General features: G+C 43.0%; 1 long non-coding RNA gene across 1 annotated transcript; it reads left to right on the forward strand.

Annotated features, from left to right (window-relative positions):
* Nucleotides 1–6,219: 6,219 nt before the first annotated feature.
* LOC116457769 (uncharacterized) lies at nt 6,220–21,145 on the forward strand. The gene is made up of 4 exons (XR_004245103.1): nt 6,220–6,425; nt 15,425–15,663; nt 16,331–16,456; nt 20,364–21,145. It is a non-coding gene; the product is annotated as an uncharacterized LOC116457769 (long non-coding RNA).
* Nucleotides 21,146–27,417: the final 6,272 nt, after the last annotated feature.

A 27,417-nucleotide genomic window follows, 5' to 3' on the forward strand; every position in this document is an offset into this window, starting at 1 on the left:
TGGGCCCAGCAATTCCATTCTGCGTAGTGCAAAGGTCCTCCACACATTCCAGGTCTATACCATCAAAGTGGCTATTTTTCTCAACCTATCCCTGCCCTTTAAGAAAATGGGGGTCATCGCTTCTCGGCCTTTTGGCTAAGATCAAGTGTAGAAAATGGGGGTCATTTATTTCCGGGGATCACTATTTACACCCCATTGGCAGATAGTAGAGCCCAGTGGTTAATAAACAACCTTGTTTTAAATCCCATCTCCGTTGTTTGCAAGCTCTGTGTCTTTCAGAAACTTTACTTAAATTTCTTGAGCATCAGTTTCCTTACAAGGGTGTGGTCAAGTGATAATTAAGTATTTGTACTTTAACCCTGTACCTGGCTGACAGCAAGCCCTCAGAGAAGAATTAACTTAGAGTTTTTATACATTCCCTCCAGTACAATGTTCCTAACATACAAGGGGCGTATGTGTGTATTATGAGTGGAAAGAAGGAAGGAAGGATGCAATTGATAAGGCTTGCATTCAGCATTGCTATAGTCAAGCTCTCCTTAGGAAGATCTGGATGTGCCAACATTTCTTATATATCATATGTAGAGGTGACTTAGGTTTTTCTTTCAGTACTTCGTCACTTGAAAGAGCATTTGGTGATAATGAGCAGGTTTTGAAGTCTGTGAACTAAACTAAAAGTAAAAATAAAAGGGACGGTGAAATTTTGTTTGTGCCTTAAGGGAACTCCCTTTTACCCTCCCACTATGTTGATGTTGTAATGTTTGTTCTAACATATCATCTAACAATTCCCTCCATTTTTTTCTCCTTATTTCTTCTCCTTTCAAGTAACAGTATCTTCAACAATCGTTCAGCTGTTCAGAAACTTAAAAATCATGAGACGATTCTTAAAGGATAGGAACTAACATTGATCACACAACGTGTAATCCCACATCTATATACTGGCAAATGGTGGCACAAACACCATAAAATCTCAGCTTGCTTTGTAGCCATTCTGGATTGCTGAGTTCTAGGCAAGTAAGAGCTGGTCCTTCAAAGCACCAAAAGAAAGAAAGAAAGAAAGGAAGGAAAGAAGGGAGGTGGGCAGAGATGGAGGGAAGAAGGAAGGGGAGGGAGGGAGAGAGAGAGAGAAAGAAAAAGAAAGAAAGAAAGAAGGAAAGAAAGAAAGAAAGAAAGGAGGGAGGGAGAGAGGGAGGGAAAGAAAGAAAGAAAGAAAGAAAGAAAGAAAGAAAGAAAGAAAGAAAGGAAGGAGGGAGGGAGAGAGGGAGGGAAAGAAAGTAAGAGAAAGAAAGAAAAAGGAAGGAAGGAAGGCAGAAAGAAAGAAAGAAAGAAAGAAGAAATGGAGGGAGGAAGGGAGGAAGGAAGGGAAGAAAGAAGGAAAAAAAGAAAAGATTTTGGCAGAAAACTTTCTAAAATGTAATTCAACCGCCCCTGTTTTCTTAAAGAGTGGAGGAACTTTATTTAACTTTTTTTTCTTTTTTTGATCTTAACATCATCACAAAAAGAACTGATTTCACTGCTATCGGATGGAAAAATAATGGGTTTAGGCCATGGTGGTGGGGGGAGAGAGAGAGAAGTGAGAGAGAAAGACACACACACACACACACAGAGAGAGAGAGACAGAGAGAGAAACGTTTGCCTGCACACCTGAGGTCCCAAATTACTGTGCCTTTTGGAATTCTTGTGCCTGTCTGTTTTTTACATTTTTTTTCTGTTGCTCTCTTCTTTGGGCCATCAGCAGTTACTTCTTGTTAGTGTGCAAGACTATGCAAAGCCTTCTCCCTAATGCTGATTTTCTATTTCTAAATTGCTATGGGCATAGAGAAACTCACACTGGTTAGGGATATGTGTGCAATAAACATAAATGCTTTTCAAGTCAGGAACTGAGGGCTGGTTCTTCTCTGAGAAAAGCATAAGAAAAGCGTTTCTCAAGTGTTGTTTTATTTAAAAAAAATCATTGTTTCTAAGCTATTTTCTAGATATGTGAGGTTAGCAATGGCTCAGTTCTATGTAAATAAAAATATATATTAAGTATTGTCAACCTACCTGCCCCACCCCTGGCAGAGATTGGTTACTCAAATGCTTACATTCAGATGATATATATCTTTCTTGCCCTGAAGTTTTGAAAATTTTAATAGCTCCATGGACTGAACTGACATGAGAGAAAAATATTTCAAGTCTCTTTTAGTAATTTTTATGCTCATAAAAATGTTCCCAGTGTATCAAAGGCAAGTTTGATCTCAGAGAAGTAATATCCTCCAAAATCTATCTCAGGTGCTATCTCCCTATTGATGACACTTTCCTCTTTTCCCAATTGGTTTAGAAAAATCATTTTCCAAGTGGGCAAAGGACATGAATAGACACATCTCAAAAGAATACATGCAAGTGGCCAACAAACATATGAGAAAATACTCAATATCACTAATCATCAGAGAAATGCCGGTTAAAACCACAATGAGATACCATCTCACACCAGTGAGAATGGCTATTAAAAAGTCAATAGGCTGGGCATGGTGGCTCAAGCCTGTAATCCCAGCACTTCGGGAGGCTGAGGTGGGCAGATCATGAGGTCAGGAGTTCAAGACCAGCCTGACCAATATGATGAAACCCCGTCTCTACTAAAAATACAAAAATTAGCCAGGCACGGTGGCATGTGCCTGTAGTCCCAACCACTCGGGAGTCTGAGGCAGAAGAATCACTTGAACCTGGGAGGCAAAGGTTGCAGTGAGCTGAGATCACACCACTGCACTCCAGCCTGGGAAACAGAGCGAGACTCCATCTCAAAAAAAAAAAAAAAAATCAATAAATTACAGCTGCTGGCAAGGATGTGGAGAAAAAGGAATGCTTATACACTGTTATTGGGAATGTAAATTAGTTCAACCCCTATGGAAAACAGCAGGGAGATTTCTCAAAGAACTAAAAATAGAACTACCATTTGACCCAGCAACCCCACTACTGGGTAACTACCCAAAGGAACAGAAATCATTATGTCAAAAAGACACCTGCACTCAGATGTTTATTGTTGCACTAGTCACAATAGCAAAGAGGATGGAATCAACCTAAGTGCCCATTCCTGGTGGGCTGGATAAAGAAAATGTGGTACCATGGGGGGCCACCGGACCAGAGCAGGTTGCAGCCAGGCTGGCCTTCCTGAAAGGTACACACACTGGTCCCTGGACCCTGGGACGCCCCTGCTCCCCTGTTTATGTTTGCCGTCACACACTGAACAATCATGCGGTACACTTCACAGTCAGCAAGTTTATCTTGAGTTAAAGTTTGACCAGTAGAAACCAAGTTGTGTTTACACCCGTTCTACAGCAAGTCATGTGCAAATAGCACCTGTGAACATTTTTCAGCACACATTCTGTACCCCGTCCATGGTTCTCATGGCAATGAATGTTGCGGGGAAAGCCAGCAACTGTCAAAGCTTAGGCAAATGTTAAAATCCTCTCCGGAAATAATTCACAATTACTGCCATCAGGGTGCACGGGTCACGACCATCTTCATCATTAGAGCACATTCCCTCTTCCCGAAAATGCAAACTCAACCCAATAACCCTTCTACTAAACAGACTGGAAACTCTGAATGCTGTGACAAGTATTTTCTCACTGTATTAAGAATACTCTACACTTATTTTTTTTAAATTGTTAGAATTTAAAAGGATTTTATAGACTGGATTTCACAATACTTTCCAACTACTGTATTTCATGTTTATGCATTGGTCACAATGTGTTAAGCACTATTTTAAGTGCTTTCAAATATTGTTAATTCATTTGTTCCTCCTAAAAACTTTGTGAGATAAGTACTATTACCCCATTTTACAGATCTGCAAACTGAGGCACAAAGAGATTCAGTAATTTGTCCAAGGTTACATACATTGCTAGTAAGTGGTAGAGCCAGTGAGTTGAACCCAGGCCCAGACAAAAGCAAGTATATACCCATTTTCCATGCTGCCTTACTATGTAAATGAAGCATTGGTAATACTGTCTCTTTTTTTCCAAATAAATTGAAGAGAAGCTGATTTTTTAAATATTTACTATATTAGTTTGCTAGGGCTACTATCACAAAGTAACCTAGACTGAGTGGCTTAAACAATCGAAATTTATTTTCTCACAATTCTGGCGGCTAGATGTCTGAGATCAAGGTGCCATCACGGTTGGTTTCCCTTGAGGCCTTTCTCTTTGCCTTTTAGATGGCCGTCTTCACCAGTTCACCTTACACGGTTTTCACCCTGAGTGCATCTGTATCCTAATTTCTTCTTCTTAAAACGCACCAGTCATATAGGATTAGGGCTCACAGTAATGACCTCATTTGAACTTAATTACCTCTTTAAGACCCCGTCTCCAAATAGAGTCCCATTCTGAGGTTAGTGGGGTTAGGGGTTCAACATATGAATTTAGGGGGACACAATTCACTATAACATCTACTACATGGTCATAATGTGCTAGCTATTATATGAAATGTCAAAACGTTGAGCTGCAAGTTCTTTAAGAAGGCACAGTATTCATCGTGGACATTTATTTGAATGACAGAGTTGACACGGCTCTTGTTTCTTTCCTAGAAGGTTGACTTGACCATGCTTTCCAATTGAAGTGGGTACTATGACCGAGGCACAGTGCTTGCCATTGTTTTACCTTGACTTCCTCACTTCGTACACCAAGGGTGATAAACTATTCATCTCCCTCTATCGTCTATGTTTCATCTCTCTCTCTCTTTATCATCTGTCTTTCATCCATGTAGCTATCTATGTATCTACTGATCTATCTATCTATATGTCAATCAGTCATCTCAATGGACCACAAATTAAGGAATGAAGTAGTCATCTTGTTAGCATGTGTGTCTTGGGCATGTCTTTAAAAAGACTCCATTTTAGCTTTCTCATTATAAAATGTGTCTCTTCAGCCAACTGTAGAAAGTATGACTTAGTATAAAGGGAAGGTGCTGTATGGCAGGAAATCTAAGTTAAGCCATCTTTTATGACTAGAAGTAAATCCCTGGGTACAGGGAAAAATCAGAGATGTGGAAATAATAGGCGTGTGTATATGTAAGTATGAGATATTCATCTCACAGCGCCTGTCATGTAGGAGGTGATTTAAAAATATTAAAGGAAGGAAAACAGTATCCTGTCCCAGTTTTTTCCAACAAATGGCATAAACAGATACCTGCAGTGATTTAGGTCCCTACCATGATTAAGCACATGTAACACTATAATTTTACTTCTCATATAAAAGCAAATATCATCCTACGTCTCCTATTTCTAATTCTAATTCCCCAAGGAGAGCATGTCCTTCTTAACTGTGTTCATCACTTCTGCAATTACTGTGAATGTGGAAGTGCTATTTAAATAAATTTTAGAGCATTATACGAGTGTTAGCATGAATGTTAGCCACTCCTTACCCTTCTTTTGGTTTTGAATCCCAGGAAACTAAAAACAAAATAGGACACTAGTGAAATGAAGTTGCCAGGATAATGCTGCATAAACTATGGCAATCCTTTGTTAACCCTAGTGTTGTAATAATGAGGTTCAGCATTTGTTTTTTAAAATTTCAAAATCTGTGATCTTTTAGCAGATGTTGGGCTCAGTTCAATATCCTTCACAGTGATGACTTTCTTTTCCTGTAGGTAATGCATGCCATGATTGAGGAACTGCCTGTGTTCTACCCTTCAATGAATGGATAGAAATGTAGATCCAGAAAAAAAATGTGCCCTTAAGTTCCTCAATAATTTGGGAAATTGCCAAGTGGTTACTGTAGTAGATTATGATATTGTTTGTAATTATTTGTCCTTTCTCCTTTAAAAGGATTACACATCTCTGCCTTAGACTCCTTATAGGTAAGTGTACTTCCCTGTCCCTATCAGGCTTGCTCATGTGATTTTCACTGGCCAATGACATGTGAGTAGACAAGGTATATGCCACTTAGGAGCAGAAGCTTTAAATGTGATCATGTGGTTCCACTTGGTCTGTTGCTCTTCTGCCCTCTTCCAAGAGAAAAGCATTTTCCAGATAGGAGCTGCTCCTTCAGCTGCATCCTGGGATGAGAAAACACGTGGGACAGAGCTATAGCAGACTCATAGCCCACATGTGTCATGAGCAAGAAATACATTGATGAGGTAACTACTGAGATTCTGGGGGATTGTTTGTTATGCAGTGAAGCTGACTAATACAGTTACACAAGATTTTGCTGAGATTTGCACAAATAAAACAAAGGAGGATGTGAGTGCAAGAAGATGTTACACTTCACAGTAAGGGCTAGTTTCTAAACGCGAAAGAACACACAGCTTATGTAACATGACATTTGTTGGAGAATATGCCCTAGAAAATCATGCTATCACAGATATATACTAAATATCTGAAGGAGATTAAGGAGAAAACATTAGTTCTTTAATATCGACAGAGCTTGTTTCAGAATTGGTGTCTTCCTGAATATTTGGTTTGTGTATATATTTTTACATATATATATGTGTAATTACTCAAACATAGTATCATTTTAAATTTTTATTCTCTAAACCCCATTTTTAATGAGTTCTTGTTCTTGCCAACTAAGGTTCTGTTAATATTTTTCAGAAGTGTACGATAGGTTACAGATTATAGCTCTGCATGCCAGTGGGTTTAGTGATAAGTGTTTGTTGAATGTAAATACTACAAGGAGAAAACTGGAGCACCATGATAAAACTTGAGCTAGAATAGTACCTGGTATAGAGTAGATGCTAAAAAATACTTATTGATTGACTGAGTAAATTATAATACTGTAGAGTTTAGGTAAGATAAGGGGTAACTTTGTCCTGAGGTTTGTTTGCTGTTTATTTAATTATGAATTCTCTCCCTTCTCATTCCATAAAGACTCTGGGTCAACTCACTCTGGAGGATGTGCTTCATAGAAGTCATTTTCTTATTCTTTGTTTTCCTACACAGAAAGTGGGAATCGTAAGAGTGAGAAGAAAATATTTAAAATGTTTGGAGAACTCTTGCGCTTTATAACTGTATTCCCTTGCCCCTTTCCCCCACTTGTTGAGTATTTGTGGCTTATTGCTGTTGTCTCTGTGATTGATTCAATGTCCACTCTGATGGCTCCTGTTCTGCTCTCTACCTTATGCTGTGCTGGGCATGCCTATGAGTGGAAGACCCCAATTCACAGTCTTGAAAGCTGTGTTGGAGGACAATGAATGGAGAGAATGCAGTCTTGGAAATTTGGAAATAGGTGGGATCCAAAGAGTACCCCAATATAGCATTCGCTTGTTGTTCATAAAGTAGTTGTTGAATGCATGAATATATACTTTTTGAGACTGCAGAGATGCTTGTATGAAGAGCAGCTGAACACCTGGTGAGGATAGCGATTATTTGCATGTGTCCAGCTGTGTGCCTGTGCCAGAGCTAAGTCTCCTAGGAAACCAGAGTATCACCACATTGTGAACCTGATCTCATGACAGTGGCAAGCAGTTTAGTTTCCTGCCTCCACCAGAGTGAGGGCATACTTGGTGTTAGTAAATTTCATAAATATAACATTTTAGGTATTAGATTTTAATTAAATTAATTATGTGTTTCTTAAATTAAATACTTAACAATAATAAACTTCCTTATTTACCCTCAAATATTGAGGTAGTAAGAGAAGAGTAATCATTTAGGTTTATGCCTTTCTGGGTATCAGTATTTAAGAGCACCCAGGAATAGCTGAAGTTGTCTTTTCTCTGTCTGAACCCCCTCCAGTAACTTGCATGCCCCGTAAAGGCAGAAATTACATATGCCTGGTTCACTGCTGGGTCCCCAGTTACTACCTGGGTTCCCTTCTTGTTATAGGCACTAATACAGACTCGATGACTGCTCGATGAGCTGTACTGAGAGGCCCCAAAGCCATGACAGGCCCAGCCCACATCACTGCTTGGCAGGAGCCACTCCTAAGTCAGTGTTGCCCTGGGGAATCTGAGAAAACACCTAGGTGGATAAATTAGTACATTTCTGGCCAAAAGGCCCCTCTGAAATTTCACTATAAATTAGTTGCAGAAAAAGAGCACTTAAGGTGACTCACGCCTGTAATCCCAATACCTTGGGAGGCCGAGCCAGGTGGATCTCTTGAGGTCAGGAGTTCAAGACCAGCCTGGCCAACATGGCAAAACCCTGTCTCTACTAAAAATACAAAAATTAGCCAGGCGTGGTGGCGTGCGCCTGTAGTCCCAGCTACTCGGGAGGCTGAGACAGGAGAATCACTTGAGCCAAGGAGGTGGAGGTTGCAGTGAGCAGAGATCACACCACTGCACTCTAGCCTGGGTGACAGAGCAAGACTCTGTCTCAAAAAAAAAAAAAACATTTGATATTTAATGTTAAACATGCACAGATATCTATAATATTAATAAGACCTTCCATCTGTTGAGTGATAGTATGTTTTAAACACTGACATTAATTCATTTAATGCTCACAACCACTCTATGAGGTCTTGTGGTAGGCTGCCTCTGCGGTGGCCCCTGTTGATCCTCACCTCTTGGCATTCACTTCCTTGTATAATCTCTTCGCTCTTTGAGTGTGGACTGGATTCATATATTTGCCTTGAATGAATAGAGTATGTTGAAGTAATAGGATGTCCCCTTCAAGATCAGATTGTAAAACGTCTGTGGTTTCTGTCTTTGGTGCTCCAGCTGCCATGCCATGAGCCACTCTGTAGAGAGGTCTATGTGACAAAGCACTGAGGGAGACCCCCAGCCAACAGCCAGTGAGGAAGTGGAACCCTCAGTCCAACAGACTCCATTGGATGGAATCCTGTTGGCAACTATGTGCATGGACTTGGAAGAGGATCCTGCCCCAGTCACACCTTCAGATGGGACTGCAGCCTCAGACAGTAGTTGGACTGCAACCTCATGAGATACTTTGAGCCAGAAGCTCCTGGCTGAGTCATGCCTGGCTTCATAACCCACAGAAGTTGTAGCTCATACATGTTTATTGGTTCAAGCTAGTAAGTTTTGGGGTAATTTATCATACAGTAATAGATAACTAATATAGGTAGGTACTGGTATTATTTGCATTTTACAGAAGAGGAAACTGAGGTTTAGAGAGGATGGAAATGATGGAGCTTCAAATATGAAGCTCCAGCTTCATATTTGAAGGTCCAGGATGTGAACCTTCAAATGTGACTCCAAGGACTGCACAATTGATAACTGGAATCAGTTTTGGATAATGTTAAGCACATTACTGTTGTTCAGTCCAGGTTGGTACTGTGCAGAAACTACGTGCTTTCAGACTCTAAAAAAGCTAATATGAGCAGAAAAAAGGATGGTTTCCTCCCAAGCCAGTTAAAGATTTTAAAAGATACACAAGAAAAAAGTTATAGATCATGCAGGCAAGAACAGAGCATCAACATTCCATTTCTAACAAAGATGATCTTAATATTAGAGTTCTCCAGAGAGACAAAACCAATAGGAGATAGATGGATGAATAGATTAGATAGATAGATAGATAGATGATAGATAGATAGATAGATAGATAGATAGATAGATAGATAGATAGATAGATAAAGGGAGGATTATTAGGGGAATTGGCTCATATGATTATGGAGGCAGAGAAGTCCCATGACAAGCCGCCCACAAACTGCATGCCTGTAGCGTGGCTCAGTCCAAAAGCCTCCGAACCAGAGAAGCCAATGGTGCAATTCTCAGTCTGAGGCCAAAGGCCCGAGAACCCAGGGTGTCCTGGAGTCTAAAGGCTGAAAAGCCTGGAGTTCTGATATCCAAGGGCAACAGAAGCAGGGTGTCCCAGGTCCAGGAGAAAGAAAGAATTCTCCTTTCCTCTGCCTTGTTCTATGTGGGCCCCCAGCTGATTGGATGGTGCCTGACTACATTGAGGGCAGATCTTTCCCACTCGGTCCACTGACTCGCATGCCAGTCTCCTCTGGAAACACCCTCACAGACACACCCAGATTTGAGGCTTTACCAGCTCTCTAGGTATTCCTTAATCCAGTTAAGACCTAAAATTAACTATCACAGCTTCCCTGCCTTCCAGTCCATCACTCAAAAATAACCATTCTCAGCAGTTCCTTCTGTTCTCTATTGCCTCAAAATTATGCAAAACACAGCAAATGTGGATGTACATTTGCATATATAAAAATATTGTGTGTGTGTGTGTGTGTGTGTACGCATATACATATACAATTGACTGTAGAGCAACATGAGGGTTAGGGGCACCGATCTCCCAACACAGTTGAAAATCTGCATATAACTCTTGAGTCCCCTAAAACATAACTACCAAAAGCCTATTGTTGATCAGAAGCCTTACCAATAACACAGTCAAGCAACACCTATTTTATATGTTATATGTATTAGATACTGTATTCTTAGAAAAAAGTAAGCTAGAGAAAAGAAAATGTTATTAAGAAAATCATAAGGAAGAGAAAATATACTTACTATGTGTCAAGTGGAAGTGGATCATCCTAAAGGTCCTCATCCTCATTGTGTTCATGCTGAGTAGGCTGAGCAATGGGGAGGAAGAGGAGGGACTGGTCTTGCTGTCTCAGGGGTAGCAGAGGTAGAAGAAAATCTGTGTATAGTGGACCTGCACAGTTCAAGCCCATGTTGTTCAAGGGCCAATTGTGTACACAACACCACACATACACACACGAGTGTGCACAAAAATTTGGGATCATGGTTATTTCTATTATTTATTGCTACATAACAAATCACCCCCAAACATAGTGGTCTAAAACAGTAGCAAGTGTTTCCCAGCTAATTTTTTGTATTTTTAGTAGAGACGGGGTTTTACCGTGTTAGCCAGGATGGTCTCCATCTCCTGACCTCGTGATCCGCCCGCCTCTGCCCCCCAAAGTGCTGGGATGTGTTTTGGTATAATTTTGTCAAGGTAGTAGTAGTCGAAATTCAAGCAGCGGAATTCCTGGATCAAAGGGAACATACATTGAAAATTACAATTGCTATTGTTAAATTGCTCTCAGATGAATCTATTAATATTAGCAACATGACCACCAGTTAACAGTCCCCATAACAATATTTGTGAGTTCCTTTCTCCACATATCTGCACAGGCACTAATTATTTTAAAAACTTAATAATTTTTGCCAGTTAGGTGAACAATGGTATCCTGTTATGATTTGGATATGCATTCTTAATTTCAAGTAAATGTGCTTATCACACATTTGTGTGACTTTTCTTATAAGCTGCCCATTCATATTCTTTGCCCAATTTTTAATTTATTGATTCGTGCCAGGTTTTCTTTATTGGTTTGTACCAGCTTTTTATAATTTAAGCAAATTAACCCTGTGTTTCTCATATATGTTGCAAGTATTTGCCCTGATTGTCACATTTTTAAAGGTAATTTTGTCATACAAAAGTATGTATACTTTTATGGTATTAAATTTATAATTTTTTAAATCTGTGGCTTCTACACTAGAAAGGACTTCGCTATACAGAGATGATCAATAAACACACCCATGATTTTTTAAATCTTATGGTTTCAAATTTTACCTTTAAATTTTTTATCCCCATGGAATTTATTGGGGGAAAGAGTATGGTAAGAACGAGCTTAATTTATTTTTTTAAGTGGCTAGCCACTGGTTCCAACACCGTTTGTTGAATAGCTCTTCTTTTCACCTCTTATAAGCAGCCCTTACTACTTTCACCTGATCCACACTCATCAAGTGTCTAATGCTTACCCCTTTGGGTAGATGATGACAATGACCTAGAATTAGGGCAAAAGCTACTGTTCCTATAAAGAGAAGGCCCTTCATATAACTTCTTACTACAAGCATATACATGCCCTACCTTAGAGGCTAAGCTGATCTGTCCACTCACCCCCATCCCCAGCCTCTCTGAGATAATTCTCCTCATGCATATTTGGCAATTCTTGCCCACTTGATTTTTTTTTTTTTTTTTTTTTTTTGAGACAGAGTCTCGCTCTGTTGCCCAGGCTGGAGTACAATTGCGATGGCACGATCTCGACTCACTGCAACCTCTGGCTCCCGGGTTCAAGCAATTCTCCTGCCTCAGCCTCCCAAGTTGCTGGGATTACAGGTGCCCGCCACCACGCCCATCTAATTTTTTTGTATTTTTAGTAGAGACAGAGTTTTGCCATCTTAGCCAGGCTGGTCTCAAACTCCTGACCTTAGGTGATCTGCCTGCCTCGGCCTCTCAAAGTGCTAGAATTACAGGCATGAGCCACAGCACCCGGCCAGCACTTGATCATTTTTTGGGTCAGTGCTCTAGGCACAATCACTCTGTAAGTCACTTTCACAAAGCGCTCCTCAAGATTATTCATGTTCTCCTCAATAGATGCAGAAAAAGCATTTGACAATGTTCAACATTCTTTCTTGATTAAAAAGTCTCAACACTTTAGGTATAGAAGGAAATTTCCTCAACATAATAAAGGCTGTTTATGAAAATCCCAGAGATAGCAACATAAGCTATGGGAAAAATGGAAAGCTTTTCCTCTAAGATCCAGTACAAGGCAAGGATGCCCATTCTTGCCACTTTTATTCAACATAGTATTGAAAGTACTAGCCAGAGCAGTCAGATAAGAAAAAAATACGAAGGGCATCTAAGTCAGAAAAGAAGTAAAATTATCCCTGTTTATCAGTGACATGATCCTATATGTAGGAAACCCTAACAACTTCACACACACACACACAAACCTGTTTAAACTAATAAATGAATTCAGTAAAGTTGGAGAATACAAAATCAACATACAAAAATCGGTACATTTCTTCACAACAACAATGACTTATCCAAAAAATAAAAAATAAAACAATTTCACTAATAACATTAAAAAGAATAATATAATTAGGAATAAATTTAACCAAGTAGCTGAAAGACCTGTACACTGAAAATTATAAAACATTGATAAAAGAAATTTAAGATGACACAAATAATGGAAAGAGATCCCATATTCATGGACTGAGAGAATTAATATTGTTAAAATGTTCATAGTACACAAAGCAGTATAAAGATTCAAAGCCATCCTTGTCAATATTCCAACGACATTTTTTACAGAACTAGAGAAATCAGTTCTAAAATCTGTATGGAATCACAGAAGACCCCAATAGCCAAAGTTATTAAGAAAGAAAAACAAAGTTGAAGGCATCATACTTGGTGGTTTTTAAATTTTACTACAAATCTATAGTAATCAAAACAGTATGGTATTGACATAAAAACAGACACATAAACCAATGGAACAGAATAGACAGTCCAGAAATAAACCCAAACATATACAGTCAACTAATTTTTGACAAGAGCACCAAGAAGGTCCAATGAAGAAATCAGTCTCTTTAGTAGATGGTGTTGGGAATGCAAGATATCCACATGAAAATGAATGAAATTAGACCCTATCTTACAACAGACACAAAAATCAACTTAAAATAGATTAAAGATCTAAGTTAAGACCTGAAACCATGAAACTCCTAGAAGAAAACAGGGGAAAGCTCCTTGGCATTAGCCTTGGCAATGATTTTTTTGAATATTACATCAAAACCTCAGGCAACAAAAGCAAAAATAAATAAGCGGGACTATATCAAATTAAAAATTTTCCACACAGCAAGGAAAACAATCAACAAAATGAAAAGAATAGAGCCTGTGGATTGTGAGAAAATATTTGTGTACCATATATTAGTAATTGCGGGTTTTGCCATTACTTTTAATGGCATTTATGGCAGTTTCTGCCATTATTTTTAATGGCAAAAGCCACAATTCCTTTTGCACCAACATGATATTTGATACAGGGTTAATATACAAAATATATAAGCAACTCACACAACTCAAAAGCAACAACAAGAACAAATAACCCAGTTAAAACATGGTTTATGTGTCTGTTTTTATGTCAATACCATACTGTTTTGATTACTATAGATTTGTAGTAAAATTTAAAAACCACCAAGTATGATGCCTTCAACTTTGTTTTTCTTTCTTAATAACTTTGGCTATTGGGGTCTTCTGTGATTCCATACAGATTTTAGAACTGATTTCTCTAGTTCTGTAAAAAATGTCATTGGAATATTGACAAGGATGGCTTTGAATCTTTATACTGCTTTGTGTACTGAACAGACATTTCTCCAAAGAAGACATAAAAATGGCCAACAGGTGTACGAAAAGGTGCTCAGCATCGCTAATTATCAGAGTAATGAAATCAAAACCGCAATGTGATATCAACTGACATCCATCAAGATGACTATTACCAAAAAGAAGAGATAAAAATATTCGGAGAGGGTGTGGAGAAAAGGGAACCCTTATACATTGTTAGTAGGAATATAAATCCTGACAGTCGTTATGGAAAAAATTGCAGGGGTTTCTCAAAAAAAAAAAACTAAAAATAGAGCTACCTATCATATGACTCAGCAATCTCTCTACTGGATATATGCCCAAAGGAAATTAAATCAGTACCTTACAGAGATACCTGCTTTCCCATGTTCATTGCAGTATTATTCACAATAGCCAAGATATTGAAGCAACCTAAGTGTCCATCAACTGACGAATGGATAAAGAAATTGTTCATCACAGGGATTTGGTAAAAGCAGCTTCCCTGTGTTAGCACAACTTATTGAGGGATTGTAAAGGTCAGCCAAAGGAAAGGATACAATCATGATCTAACTCAGACCGCAGACCAGTATGGCTTAAACATTTTCCTTAATCAGTATGCTTTTATGCACATGCACACACACACACACACACACATGCACATATATATATATATATATATACACACACACACACACACACACACACACACATATAGTGGAATATTATACAGCCTTTAAAAAGGAGATACTGCCATTTTTGGCAACATGGATGAACCTGGAGGACATTTTGTTAAGTGAAATAAGTCAGCCACAGAAAGAAAAATACTGTGATTCATCTTATATGTGGAATCTAAAAGAGAAGTTAAATAAGTAGAAAAGAGACAGTAGAATGGCTGTTACCGGGGATGGGAGAGGGAGAAATGGGGAGAGGTCAAAGGGTGCAAATGTAGGATAAATAAATCTAAAGGTATGGTGTACAGCATAGTTAATAATATTATATTATATACTGGAAATTTGTGAAGAGAGTAGATTTTAGGTGTTCTTATCATACACACAAAAAAAATAACTATGCAAGATGATGAATCTGTTAATTTGCTTGACTGTAGTAACAATTTCACTCTGTATATGTATGTCAAAACATCATGTTGTATGCCTTAAATATAGACAATTTTGTTAAAAAGGGAAAAACTACCAAAGAATAAAATGGAATTTTTAAAACACCATTTGTCTCTGTAGAGTTGAATCACTGTAGGAGTTGATATTGACGTGACCCTTCTCTTTGTGAAGGCACATGGCACTTCGCACTGTGTCATGAATCCTTTTGGTTTGGTGGGGTGGTTACCCCCAACCTCTGTTTATGTGATAAAAGCTAGGATTATGCTGAAGGTCCCTTTACCTCACGGTTGTTTTTGTTTTTTTCCATTGCCTAATCTAGGCTGCTTGGAAAAAGTTATGTTGGTGCTGGGATTCAGCCCTTGCCTGGACAGAGGTGGCCACTAGAGTCATTAGCATGGACATTGGCACCAGTGACTACATAGGTCCCAGGATCATAGCCAGCGACCTGGGGTGCCTCCAGAGACCACTTGAGAGGTGCAGAGACTGTGGGCCAGCCCCTCATTCTTGTCTGAGACAGTGATGCCCTCCCCACTCAGTAATTATGCACAGCTAGCAGAGGTGGGAGCTGGGTTCTCCCACACCCTGCAGCAAATCGGAAATCCCAGGGTGAGGACAGGAGGATGGAGTTGCTGTGCCAGCTCAGCACCCACTCCTCCTGTGTGCCCAGGTAGGCTGCTCCTGTGTGCCCAGGTGGGCTGCTGAGATCCCCCAGCACTCTGGGCGGGGCAAGAACTCAGATTTCCACCTGAGGTTGGAGAAGCTTCAGAGTTCAACCCCTGGCCAGCAGACTCCTGGGAGAGAGGGCAGTGCTTGCAGATAAAATCTCAGCCAATGGGGCTGTGCCGGTGGCCCCAAGGCCTCTGGCTCCACAGATAAGAATCAGAAGCACAGCCACCTCAATTAGAAAACAATTTGAGTTATCATGCTAATTAAAGGGGTCTGCAGGCACAAGACCTGCCTAGATCTAGATCCCTAACGTTAACAAAAATCAGATGGTTGAGAATAAGAATTTCACATAAATAGAAATATGAAAGTACGATGTGCAACTGAGAAGTTGCCATGATTTTTTCTTTTCAGGCTGTGGATAATTTCCATCATCAGATACATTATTTCTGATGGGGGAGGGGTGGGGGGTGTGAATAGGGCCGCTGACTTTTTTGTTCATTTAAAATCACTATAATTTGCTGAAGAAGGTTGAATGACTCCTACATTTTTTTTAAGGCAGCTCTGAAATGAATGGCTTCATTTAATCACAAAAGAAGGAACACCAGCAAGACCACCCAGGCCCCAGCTCCAGTTTTTCCTAAAGAATTTGGCCGCATCTCCCTCTTTGAAGGCAGAGTTTCATCTTGTAATTATAAGATTCCTTTGTTTCTTTAATGATCCTAAAGCACTGGTGTCATCTGAGGGAAATGACCTTTTAGGTAACAACAGCAATCATCACTGGAGGCTTTCAGTGTAAGAGGACCACACTGAAGTCACAGGCTATGAAGCTGTCCTATAAGAGGCAGGTGAGGCTCCCCGGGCAGGTAACAGGTGGGGAAGAGGCATCCAGACACATATTGTTCTGTGGTTCACAAAAGGTGCGACCACCGCTGTCTACAAGAGGCCGATAAAAACTATTTTCCAAAAAGAGAACCATGATTGTTTGGATCTTGAAAAGTTTAAGGGTCCTCCTCCCCTTCCCAGGCGGCCATGAGCATCTGAGGCCGGCGCCTGTGGCAAGACGTAGCAATGAGCCACCAGGTCCCTAAGGTACTATGTTGCATTTCTCAATCTGACTTTGTTTAGTTTGGGGAAAACATTATTTTTTTGGTCCTGAAAAAAAAAATCACTGTGGTTTCACTCTTACTCCCGCCCTCTGTAATCGCCACTTGCAAGAGTTTCACCATTTTCCCAGAAAACCAAAAAAATGAGGATGCTGGGCAGACATTCTTTGTTTCTTTTCTTCCATCTCCCTCTGCCCCAGGCTGTCTCGTCTGCCCACTGTCCCTACACCTCCTTCCTTCACGCTGGGCTCGCCTCCTTCTCCTTACTAGATTTCCTTTTCAGAATCCAGCTCAACCCTCACCTTGGTAAATAAGGCCTCAGTAGACTTAGAGGTAGCTCGAGTCCTTCCGCCCATAGGGTGCCAGCACACCCTTGGCCCCATCACAGGCTCAGGCTCGGCCAGCTGCGGGCAGTTCACTGCTTCCTCTCTGCAGCACCCCCTGGTCATCCTGCTTGATGTTTTCCTTCTCCCTGTGGGCACTTGTAGCTTATCAACTCACTCATCAACCAACAGCTCCTGAGCTCCCACTAAGGATCGATTGCACTGTGCAATATTATTTTGCACCTGCCCTTTGGAAGCCTTCTACCGTCATTTCACATGCATAGGCACGCAGGCTTCTCTCCTCCACCACATGTTGTCAACTGACCTATTCCTGTCCTTTCTACTCCCTTTACCAGGGTGGTGTCAGGAGTGAGTAGCACATTAGTCAAAGCCCCTGGATTCTCTTAAACGGTTCTGCTACTGACTCACTATGTGAGTGTAGACAAGTCACTTCCCTTTCTCAGCCCTAACTTCTCCAGCCATAACATGCTCTCTGTAGTCTGGAAAGAACACAGCTAGAATGAATGGGATGTCCTCTATACACAGGGCAACTCCATAACTCATTGTCCAGCTTTCAATTTTGAGAACAACAGGGGGTGTTTTCATGTGTGTAACAGGACAGGCTTAAACAGGTTTGTCCCTGGCAAACCCAGGGTGTATGGGGCATGCCAGTTTCTGGGATCTCAGGTAAAAATGGGGATAGGAGCAGGCATTCCTCAGCTTATCACCTCCTAGTTCACAGAGATAGAACATCAGTAGCTTGCTGCAGTCTGAGCTATTAGGTTTGCTCTAGGGAAGGAGGCAAGAAATTCAGCCTATCTTTCATACATTTCCGACCTGTGTGCAAAAACAATCAGACATAACTCTCCAACATCCACAGGGTGATCTGACACATGGTGGGTAAAGATGAGCAAAACTGTTAGAGCGACAAAGAAGGCTCTTATCTGTGCATTATAAGTCCCAGCCTCAAACATGCCATGCCATGCCATGCCATGCCCCTCTGAAATTTAAACCACCCTGATACCAAGCACTTGCCAATTTCAGGTGTCTAAAATAACGCCTGGCCAAGTCAATTAAGTCGGGCCCAGAAGAAGAGCTAACAGGACCCCAGCGTGGCTCTAAGGGGTCTTAGTAACTTCTGAAAATTCAGAAGTGGAAGTGTTTGCATATAAGAGCTACATCTGGGCCCGCAGCTCTCAGGGCCCTTGAGTTAATTCCTTCTGGGGAGGAATATCCAGGCAGGAATAGAGAACCAGGATGTAGCATGCAACTACGATGAGGAATCAGCAGAAACAGAGCCACCCATGCTTGGCTCAGAAACCAATACCAGGCGCTAGGCAGGAATTCGCCCCTGGGAAGCTGTTGCTTAATCCTCTAGTTCCTCAGGCTCCTGGCCTCCTTGACAAAGGCCAAGCCAAACAGGGATCCCAGGTGAGGCCAGGCTGCCCAGCCAGTGCCAGCTCATTCAGGATTAGACTAGGGCTGGGAGGAGCCCAGGCAAACCTTCAGGATGTCAGGCGCTGAACAGAATCCCAGAGGTAGGCAAGTTTCTGCAGCTCCAATAATCCAGTGGAAAAGTGCTAATTTCCCAAAGGCCTTTTATCAAAAGGCCCAAGTAGTCTTTGGCCTGAGTCTAGCTAGAACCACTGGGATCTGGGATGAAACTGAGCAATTGCAGGTGTTGCTGGGGAGTGAAGAGAGGTTTGGCTACAACTGGGTCCCAGTTGACCGGGTCACAAGGATCAGCCAGTTCCTAGGTGCAGAGTTGGGATCCGCGGCCTTTGCCCCTAAGCAGCCCCACTGATACCTCCAAGGAACTGTTTTAGTATAAAAGGGAGGGGGAAGGGAAAAGTTTATTCCATTATCAAAGGTGGAGGGTAGGGAGAAGAAGAACAGGAGACGGTTGTCTGAGTGTATTTATTTTCTTCTAAAATGTAAACTGAACTGGAAATGCCTACAGAAACACGCAAGCACTTTGATCATCAGCCCACTGGGTGGGCAACATGTCTAATCTCTGCTCTGCCCTGCACACTGCAGGCACTTGACAGCTGTATAACAACATCTCCACCGTGGTGGTGGCCACATTAATTGGCTTTGTGACATTCATCAGGGCTTCCTTCTTATTAAAAATGCATGGGCTGCAGCTATTTGGAAGGACACCAGATATATTCACTCTAGGTAGAAAACATTTCTCCTTTCTCCAGGAACTCAAATGGAGCACCCCAGATCTTGAGGAATACAGAGAAGCGAGTGGGCAGACAGTCCGTGGTGGCAGAGGTGGGACACAGAGCCAAGCTGTCCCCAGGTTAGGTGTCTCAGATGAAGGAAGTACCCCAGACTGAATTTCCTCCTGGAGTGATTCTGCCGTTATTGACTGTGATGGTAAAGAACTGACTGTGTCTTTTCCATTTATTTACTCCCATATATTCTCCACTTTAATGCAGGGAGGTAAGATTAGGGAGTTGGCCCATTTCGTCCCTTTAATTTCTTGTCACTCAGCCCCAAATGCAGAAGCTCAGTGGACAAGCTGCTCCCAGGGAATGATAAACAGCTTGAACATTCCAAGGGGGTAAGAGTTGATGGTGACAGGTGAGAGAGGCCAGTGGGGGAGGAAAGAACCGGTCCTGAGGAGGCTCCTCCTCAATTCTGTTCAGTTTTTAAAACTGGAGTTTTTTCCTCTTAGTTCCTTCCCTTGGCGTTGAGGCTGTCCCAGTAGACACAGGGAGGTTGGGGCAGGGCTGGAGCACTGCGGATGCTGTGATGAGTGAGAATGAGTCACCCTCTCAGGCCTCTTTCTACTTAAGCAGAGGTAAAGGCCCAGCTTTGTAGTAGCCGGAATATGAGGATCCCTCGCACTGATCTGCATACAATGGGCCGCCGGCAGGCCCAGAGACCCTCAAGTCTCATCCCCAGTTGTCTACCGAGTCGTGCATGGCCAGCTTCCCTGAATTCACTCCAAAGTCCCAGCCAAGCCCCCTCTATGTGTTACAGGTAGTTAGGCATGAAAGGGGCAGGAGAGAGCTCTCTCCACCACCTACTAGAAATTTCGGGTGATGATTCGGCAATGATCGCATCACCTCTCTAAAAATGACAATTCCACCGCACCAGAAGAGACCATTTCCTGATGGTCCGCACCTGTTAACATCAAACTGTCAACTGAATGCAGGCCTCAGGGAGAAGCAACTTCCTGGGCATGCGTGTTAAGAGACAAAAAATGATGACGTTTGATGACCACTCCGCCAGAAAAGGGAAGAAAGCCTGAGGGGCCTGCGTGGACCTCCCTAAACACACTGCGCATGCTCCATTCCAAAGGATAAGGCGAGCACTGCGCATGCGGGAAACCCACTTTGTAAGGGAAGAATCCTGGGAAAGAGGCAAGCCTATGAAGTCCCAGGATCAAGGTTAAAGACCCTCTTTTTTACTGTCTTCTTGTGCTCTCTTTTCTCTCTTGGACCTTCAGGCGCCTGCTTGGGTCTCTTTCAAGCGAATTTTCCTTTCTTTGCTGTTCTAAAGCCTTTTAACTAAACTTCCACTCCTGCTCTGAAACTTGCTCGGTCTCTTTTTCTGCCTGACGCCCCTCAGTCGAATTCTGTCTTCTGAGGAGGCAAGGACTGAAGTTGCTGTGGACCCATAGGGATTCGCCGTTGGTAACTCGGGTCTCTTCCACTGCTGACATATGTAGCAAGTCCCGTCTTCGGGTTGGCAGGCACCACGGCTGACACCACATGCGCAGAGAGAGGGGAAAGACCAAGAAGTGACTCATGACATCGCCCTCGTCTCTGGAAGACAAGATGTTGGTCTCATCAGGTGCCCTGCAGTGTTCAGTGTTGGCTGCAGCCAGAGCCCCTGCAATGCAGACCAGAATGAGGGAAAGCCGCTGGAAGAGGCCTACAGCATTTTTTATTAGTAAATCCAGAGAACGTGTTATATAAAGTGTAAGACAATCACGATTGCATGCATTTATTCATTCACTCATTCAGTAAGGAATTTTCCATTTCTTTATAAATCAGTAAAAGGTACAGGCTGGGTGGCCTTGGACAGTATCCGATTAATGAAAGACAAATTTGAATAAAAATGTGTAAGGTCTCAAATACCAGGTTACTTACTGCTTTTCTGTATTCAGAGGGGAGCCATTGAGAGTTTATAATGAGAAGGAAAACAAACATGATTTTCTGGTTCCTAATACTTTCCCATGGACAGTAACAGTTTGCCTACAGATTCGGCAAACCATGGAGTTCTGTAAGATGCCTGGATTGTTCTGAGCACCCGGACACTGGCTGCAAGGTGCGGGGCCCTTCATCCACCGGGGTCTGTCCTGGTCCCTAGGCGAGCTGTGGCAGGGTCTCTCTGGCGGTCCACACAGTGGCCTGTGGCAGGCGATCAGGAAGGAGAGGCAGAGCAGCTGGGGGAGGACTGGGATGACCGAACCTCTCCTGCTTAGGTTCAGGGGCCCTCCCTTGCAGGTGCGGCCTGTGTGACATGGATCCGCAGCCTGGTAACCAAAACTGGCACACCCAGCACAGTCACCTCCGCGGCAGCGCGTGACCTACATCAGCCAGTCAGCAGCTCTTACTGAGGAGCTCCTAGGTCCAAGTGCATGTGCAGCATGACGGGGAGGGGGGCTTACCTACATTGAATTAGCAAAGTGAGATATACACACATGAGAAGTTCCAGAAGCAGCGAAGGATCACGGATGGTTGCGGAAGCTGAGTGGGGTGGAAGGGGGGACTTGGAGAGGAGGTGGCACTGGAGCTGGGAGTTGAGGGAGAACCAGAGTGAAATTAGGAAACCCGAAGATGAGAGGGTGTTTTGGGCACGGTGAGAAAAAAGGAATGGGAGAACACGTGTGAGGTATGCTCCAGAGAAGTGAACACTCAGTATGGCAGAGCCCATTTTGGGGGCGGGTGGCGTTCATTTGCCATTAAGGTGGCAAAGCTAGGTTTAAACCAGCCTTTCGATGTTTCAGAAAGTCAGGCTGAAGGTTTGGACGGTCTTCAGAGAAGAATCATGGAAAGTTTTTGGCAAAGAAACCAGATTCAGTGAGACGGTGTTGATGGAGAATTCAGCCTGTGCCAGGGATTGTGTTAGGGACTGGGGGTTCGACCGTGTTAAGACACGGTCTCTGTCTTCAGAGAGTATCTAACCGGGGGAATATGACACATAAGAAACAGATATTTTTGGTTTAACATGATAAGGGCTGTGGTAAAAATATTCAGAGCAAGTTGTTGTTGCAGCTTAGGAGAAGGGCAGGACACCTGGTTGTGTGGAACACAGGGAGGGAAGAGGAGGGAGGCAAGTGTGAAAGTCAGTGTACACAATGGGAGGGTTCGTACTTTCTGAGGGCGAAAGGCAGGGAAGAGATGTGGACCAGACTTGGACTCCAGCCTGGGGAGTGGCAGGGAGGATGCCGGAGCGATTCAGGAGGTGGATGAACCAGGTGAGGGTGGGAGAGAGTGGGAAGTGGTCGTTAATTGAGGTGGATGAGTCCAGCAGCCCTCTGATGAGTGGACAGGATGGACAGGGCAGGAAGGTACTAGAAGATAAAGACACCCATCAGGAATGAAGGAACCTGGTACAAAGTGAGAAAAGCTGGAATGGAGAAGGAACAAGACAAATAGGCTCTAGGAATGGTTCGGCTGCCTTGCTGAGAGTGGCCTGTGAAAGGGGGGATCTTACTGCAGTGAGGTTTCTGTTCTAAATAAGTCTGCTCCTTCTTTCTGTTACATCAAAAGAAGAAGAAAATTCCTCAAAACCTCCCGAAGACCACTACTGCTAACACTTTGGAAGTATTTCCTTCAGATCATTTTTTCCTGCATCGATTTGTGTTTGGTTTTAACATGGTTCTAATCACACTGTGGATCCTGCTGCTTTTAACATCCTAGTGTGTATATTTCTCGGCATGTTAAATTTATCCTGGCTATGACAGATGTTCATGCTTTCATGTAGATTTACGTGAAGATGCTCACTTCGCCACTTTTTGTTTCTTGCTCCACAGTAAACTTTGAAAGTGTTGCTCCGTTCCCTTCCTTCCCTCCCATACCCCCCTCACTCACTCACTCACCTCACTCACCTCGCTCACTCACCTCACTCACTCACCTCACTCACTTCACTCACCTCACTCACTCACCTCACTCACCTCACTCACCTCACTCACTCACCTCACTCACCTCACTCACTCACCTCACTCACCTCAGTCACAAGCCTCACTCACCTCACTCACCTCACTCACCTCAGTCACTCACCTCGCTCACCTCACTCACTCACCTCACTCACCTCGCTCACCTCGCTCACCTCGCTCACTTTGCTCGCTCACTCACCTCACCTCACTCACCTCACTCACAAGCCTCACTCACCTCGCTTGCTTACTCACTCACCTCACTCACCTCACTCACCTTACTCACTCGCCTCACTCGCTATCTCGCTCACTCACTTGCCCCTGACCTTCTTCTGTCTTTCCTTCCTTCTTTTTTTTTTTTTTTTTTTGGAGATGGAGTTTTGCTCTTGTCACCCAGGCTGAAGAGCAGTGGCGCAGTCTCAGCTCACTACAACCTCCGCTTCCCAGGTTCAAGCGATTCTCCTGCCTCAGCCTCCTGCGTAGCTGGGATTAAAGGTGCCCACCACTGTGCCTGGCTAATTTTTGTATTTTTAGTAGAGATGGGGTTTCACCATGTTGGCAGGCTGGTCTCGAACTCCTGACCTCAAGTGATCTGCCCGCCTCAGCCTCCCAAAGTGCTACAGGCATGAGCCACCGCGCCCGGCCTCTTTCCTTCTTTGTTATACTTCCTAGTTCGCTTCTTACTGCCTCCCTTCATTTCCAGGGTCATGAATAGACATTTTCTTTCGAATCAGCAAGTTTCTTTTTAAGACATACACCAGAGAGTATCTCTAAGGCCTAAACTCTCAGAGGTTTCAAGGCACCTGCTGGGCAGAGGAAGGATTTCTGGTGATGGAGGCCTCACTCCAAGGGGCGGGGGACTGGCGGCTGATGACTCCAAGGCAGGGACACTTGTCAAGATGAAGAGGAGAGAAAGGTGAGACTGGGCCTAGGCAGATAAAGGTGTTTCCTGGATTTGTCAAGGCCACAGAGGCTCAGAAAGAGGGGACTTTCACATTCCATTTAGAGAGGGGGCAAAAATGTATGGTGTATCAACTAAGCCACTGGCCCACATCTGGGAGGAGTTTTAATATTAAAGAGCAGGGCTGGGCATGGTGGCTCACACCTGTAATCCCAGCACTTTGGGAGGCCGAGGAGGGCAGATCACAAGGTCAGCAGATCGAGACTATCTTGGCCAACATGGTGAAACCCTGTCTCTACTAAAAATACAAAAATTAGCCAGGCGTGGTGGCGGGTGCCTGTAATCACAGCTACTTGGGAGGCTGAGGCAGGAGAATCACTTGAACCCAGGAGATGGAGGTTACAGTGAGCCGAGATCGCACCACTGCATTCCAGCCTGGCGACATAGCAAGATTCTGTCTCAATAAAATAAAATAAAATAAAACAATATTAAAGAGCAGGAGTTCCCAACCCTGCTCTAAAATACCTATAGGTCCATGGCCTGTTAGGAACAAAGCCACATAGCAGGAGGTGAACGGCAGGCAAGCAAGCAAAGTTTCATCTGTATTTACAGCCGCTCCCCATCACTCCCATTACTGCCTGAGCTCTGCGTCCTGTCAGAACTGCTGCAGCATTAGATTCTCATAGGAGCTTAAACCCTATTGTGAACTGCACATGCGAGGGATCTAGGTTGCTCCTTATGAGAATCTAATGCCTGATGATCTGTCACTGTCTCCCATCACCCCCAGATGGGACCATCTAGTTGCAGGAAAACAAGCTGAGTGAGGACTCCCACTGATTCTATACTATGGTGAGTTGTATAATTATTTCCTTATATATTACAATGTAATAATAATAGAAATAAAGTGCACAATAAATGTAATGCACTTGAATCATCCCGAAACCATTCCAGCCCCAACCGTGGAAAAATTGTTTTCCACTAAACCAGTCTCTGGTGCCAAAAAGGTGGGGACCACTGTTAAAGAGTGTTTCCAGTGAGGCTTCATAAGAACCAGTTTGTTCTTCCATTGCTTCCTACCTAATAGGTACACACAGCCTGTCTGTATCTCTCTACCCTGCAACCCTGTGTCTCTCTCTCCTCCGCAACCCTGCGTCTCTCTCTGTGTGTCTCTCTCTCTCACACACACACATACTTTCTCTTTCTTTATCTCTGTTTCTCTCTCTGTTTCTCTCTCTCCTTAGCTCTCTTTCTCTCTCCTTTAACCCAGTGAAATTTCCAAAGGAGGCTTTGTTCAGTACACATGATAAGAAGTTTCCTTTGTCCCATATGCCTGCCATTGTCCCCAGCCCTTATATGTGTATTTCTAACAACACTTCCAGGAGGAAGATACCATCATTATGCACAGAAAGGATACCTCGCTTGTCCACAGTCACACAACCAGTCAGTGTCAGAGGCTGGATTTGAACTCAGGTCACCTGCCTCCAAAGTCCATTCTTTTAACCACTTGCCATACTATGATCTCGCTGTATTATATTCTTTCAACTTCATAGTTTTCAAAGAGAAGATAGAATCACAGTGGGATTTTATTGCAGAGACAAACATTATGTTCAAAGTTCTTTTGACCTGAATGTAGATGATGTACCAAAGACTCACAATTTCTTGCAGTTCAGTCTTTGAGTGATCGCTTTATCCAGCCAGGCAAGGAGTAACCCAGGAAAACGTTTTGTCTTTTCCTAAGCTGTTTGGAGAACAGCTAGGCCTTTGCCTTAACAGTGTAGCCTGGCCTTAGCGATGCTGAAGATTTGTGTTCATCTGACCTCCATGAACGAGGACCTCAGAGTGAGGACAATGTGTTCCACTGGCTTGATCTAATGAGAATATCGTTGCCTGTGCCCTGTGTGTTGGGGCAGTCCACCCCCTCATCCCCCAGTGTCCCCATTCCTATCTCTGTACTGACTAGCAGAGTAAGGAATCTATAGAGTACAGAACTCTATCTGGAAGACAAAATCACCAGGGTTGATTTCTAAAGCTCCCTTTTGTGCAGCTTGCTTCTGTGAGGTTCTTGAAAGACTTTCACTCTGCAGCAGCCAGGACTGGAGTCCACTCACCCCCACTAGCCACATGCTTCCTGCCCCAAATGTCAAGGTTTTCATTTGACCATGGTATAATGAGCTGTATAAAATTAAAAACAGCTAAATACCACCTTATTTACAGTAATTTTCTATTTTCTGTACTCATCACCGAAACCTCTCCTTAACAACGCCAACCTCCAGATCATACCAATCACCACTGAGAAGCCCAATCACTACAACCACGAACCACAACATAAATCAACGTGAGGACCTGAGAGCTCACTCGCTCCCACTCTGTCCCTAGCCCAGCCTGGTTTTTCCATCACATGCTTCTTAGGCAGCAGGGAGCTGAGGCAGGGGGAACATTTAGTTCCCTTTTCAAAGACTGGGGACACTTAAAAATATCTCCAAGTAAGCAACCAGCATTCAGAGGATGCTTATTTACACTTTGTAGGAGCCTGGTGTTGGGACTCTGGCTCCTGGATGGCCTCAAACCTGCCCTTGGGCTTGGCCGAGGCTGGTCTGGGAGTACCATTTGCAAATGGCTTTTCTTCACTGTTGCACCTCCATCTGGGTAAACAACCTAGCAACAGCCCTGGCTCTTCCTAAGGCTGTCTGTTATGGACTGAACTGTGTCCCCCTCAGATTTACTTGTTAACGTACTGACCCCAGTACACCTCAGAATGTGACTGTATATAGAAATAGTTAGGTAAGGTCATATGGATTGGCTCTAGTTCAATGTGACTGGTATCCTTCTGAGAAGAGGAAGAGACACCAGAGCTCAATCTCTTTCCATGCACACAATGGCCATATGAGCACACAGTGAGAAGATGCCATCCGCAAGCCAAGAAGAGAGGCCTTGGGAGAAACCAAACCTGCTGACACCTTGATCTTGGACTTCCAGCCTCAAGAACTGTGAGAAAATAAATTTCTGCTGTTTATTCCACCCAATTTGTGGCATTTTGTTATGGCAGCCCAAGCCAACTAAGATACCATCCATGTAATTTCTTCTTGTATGGCAAGGTCTTAACATGAGACATGAATGAATCAATGGCTATTTCTATGCAGAAATTTAAAAGCATTCTTGAGTTCTCATGGGGAGATTTAAATTCTCCATATATGAACCCCTCTA

Source organism: Hylobates moloch, unplaced genomic scaffold (assembly GCF_009828535.3).
Source record: "Hylobates moloch isolate HMO894 unplaced genomic scaffold, HMol_V3 SCAFFOLD_18, whole genome shotgun sequence".
Taxonomy (NCBI): Eukaryota; Metazoa; Chordata; class Mammalia; order Primates; family Hylobatidae; genus Hylobates; species Hylobates moloch.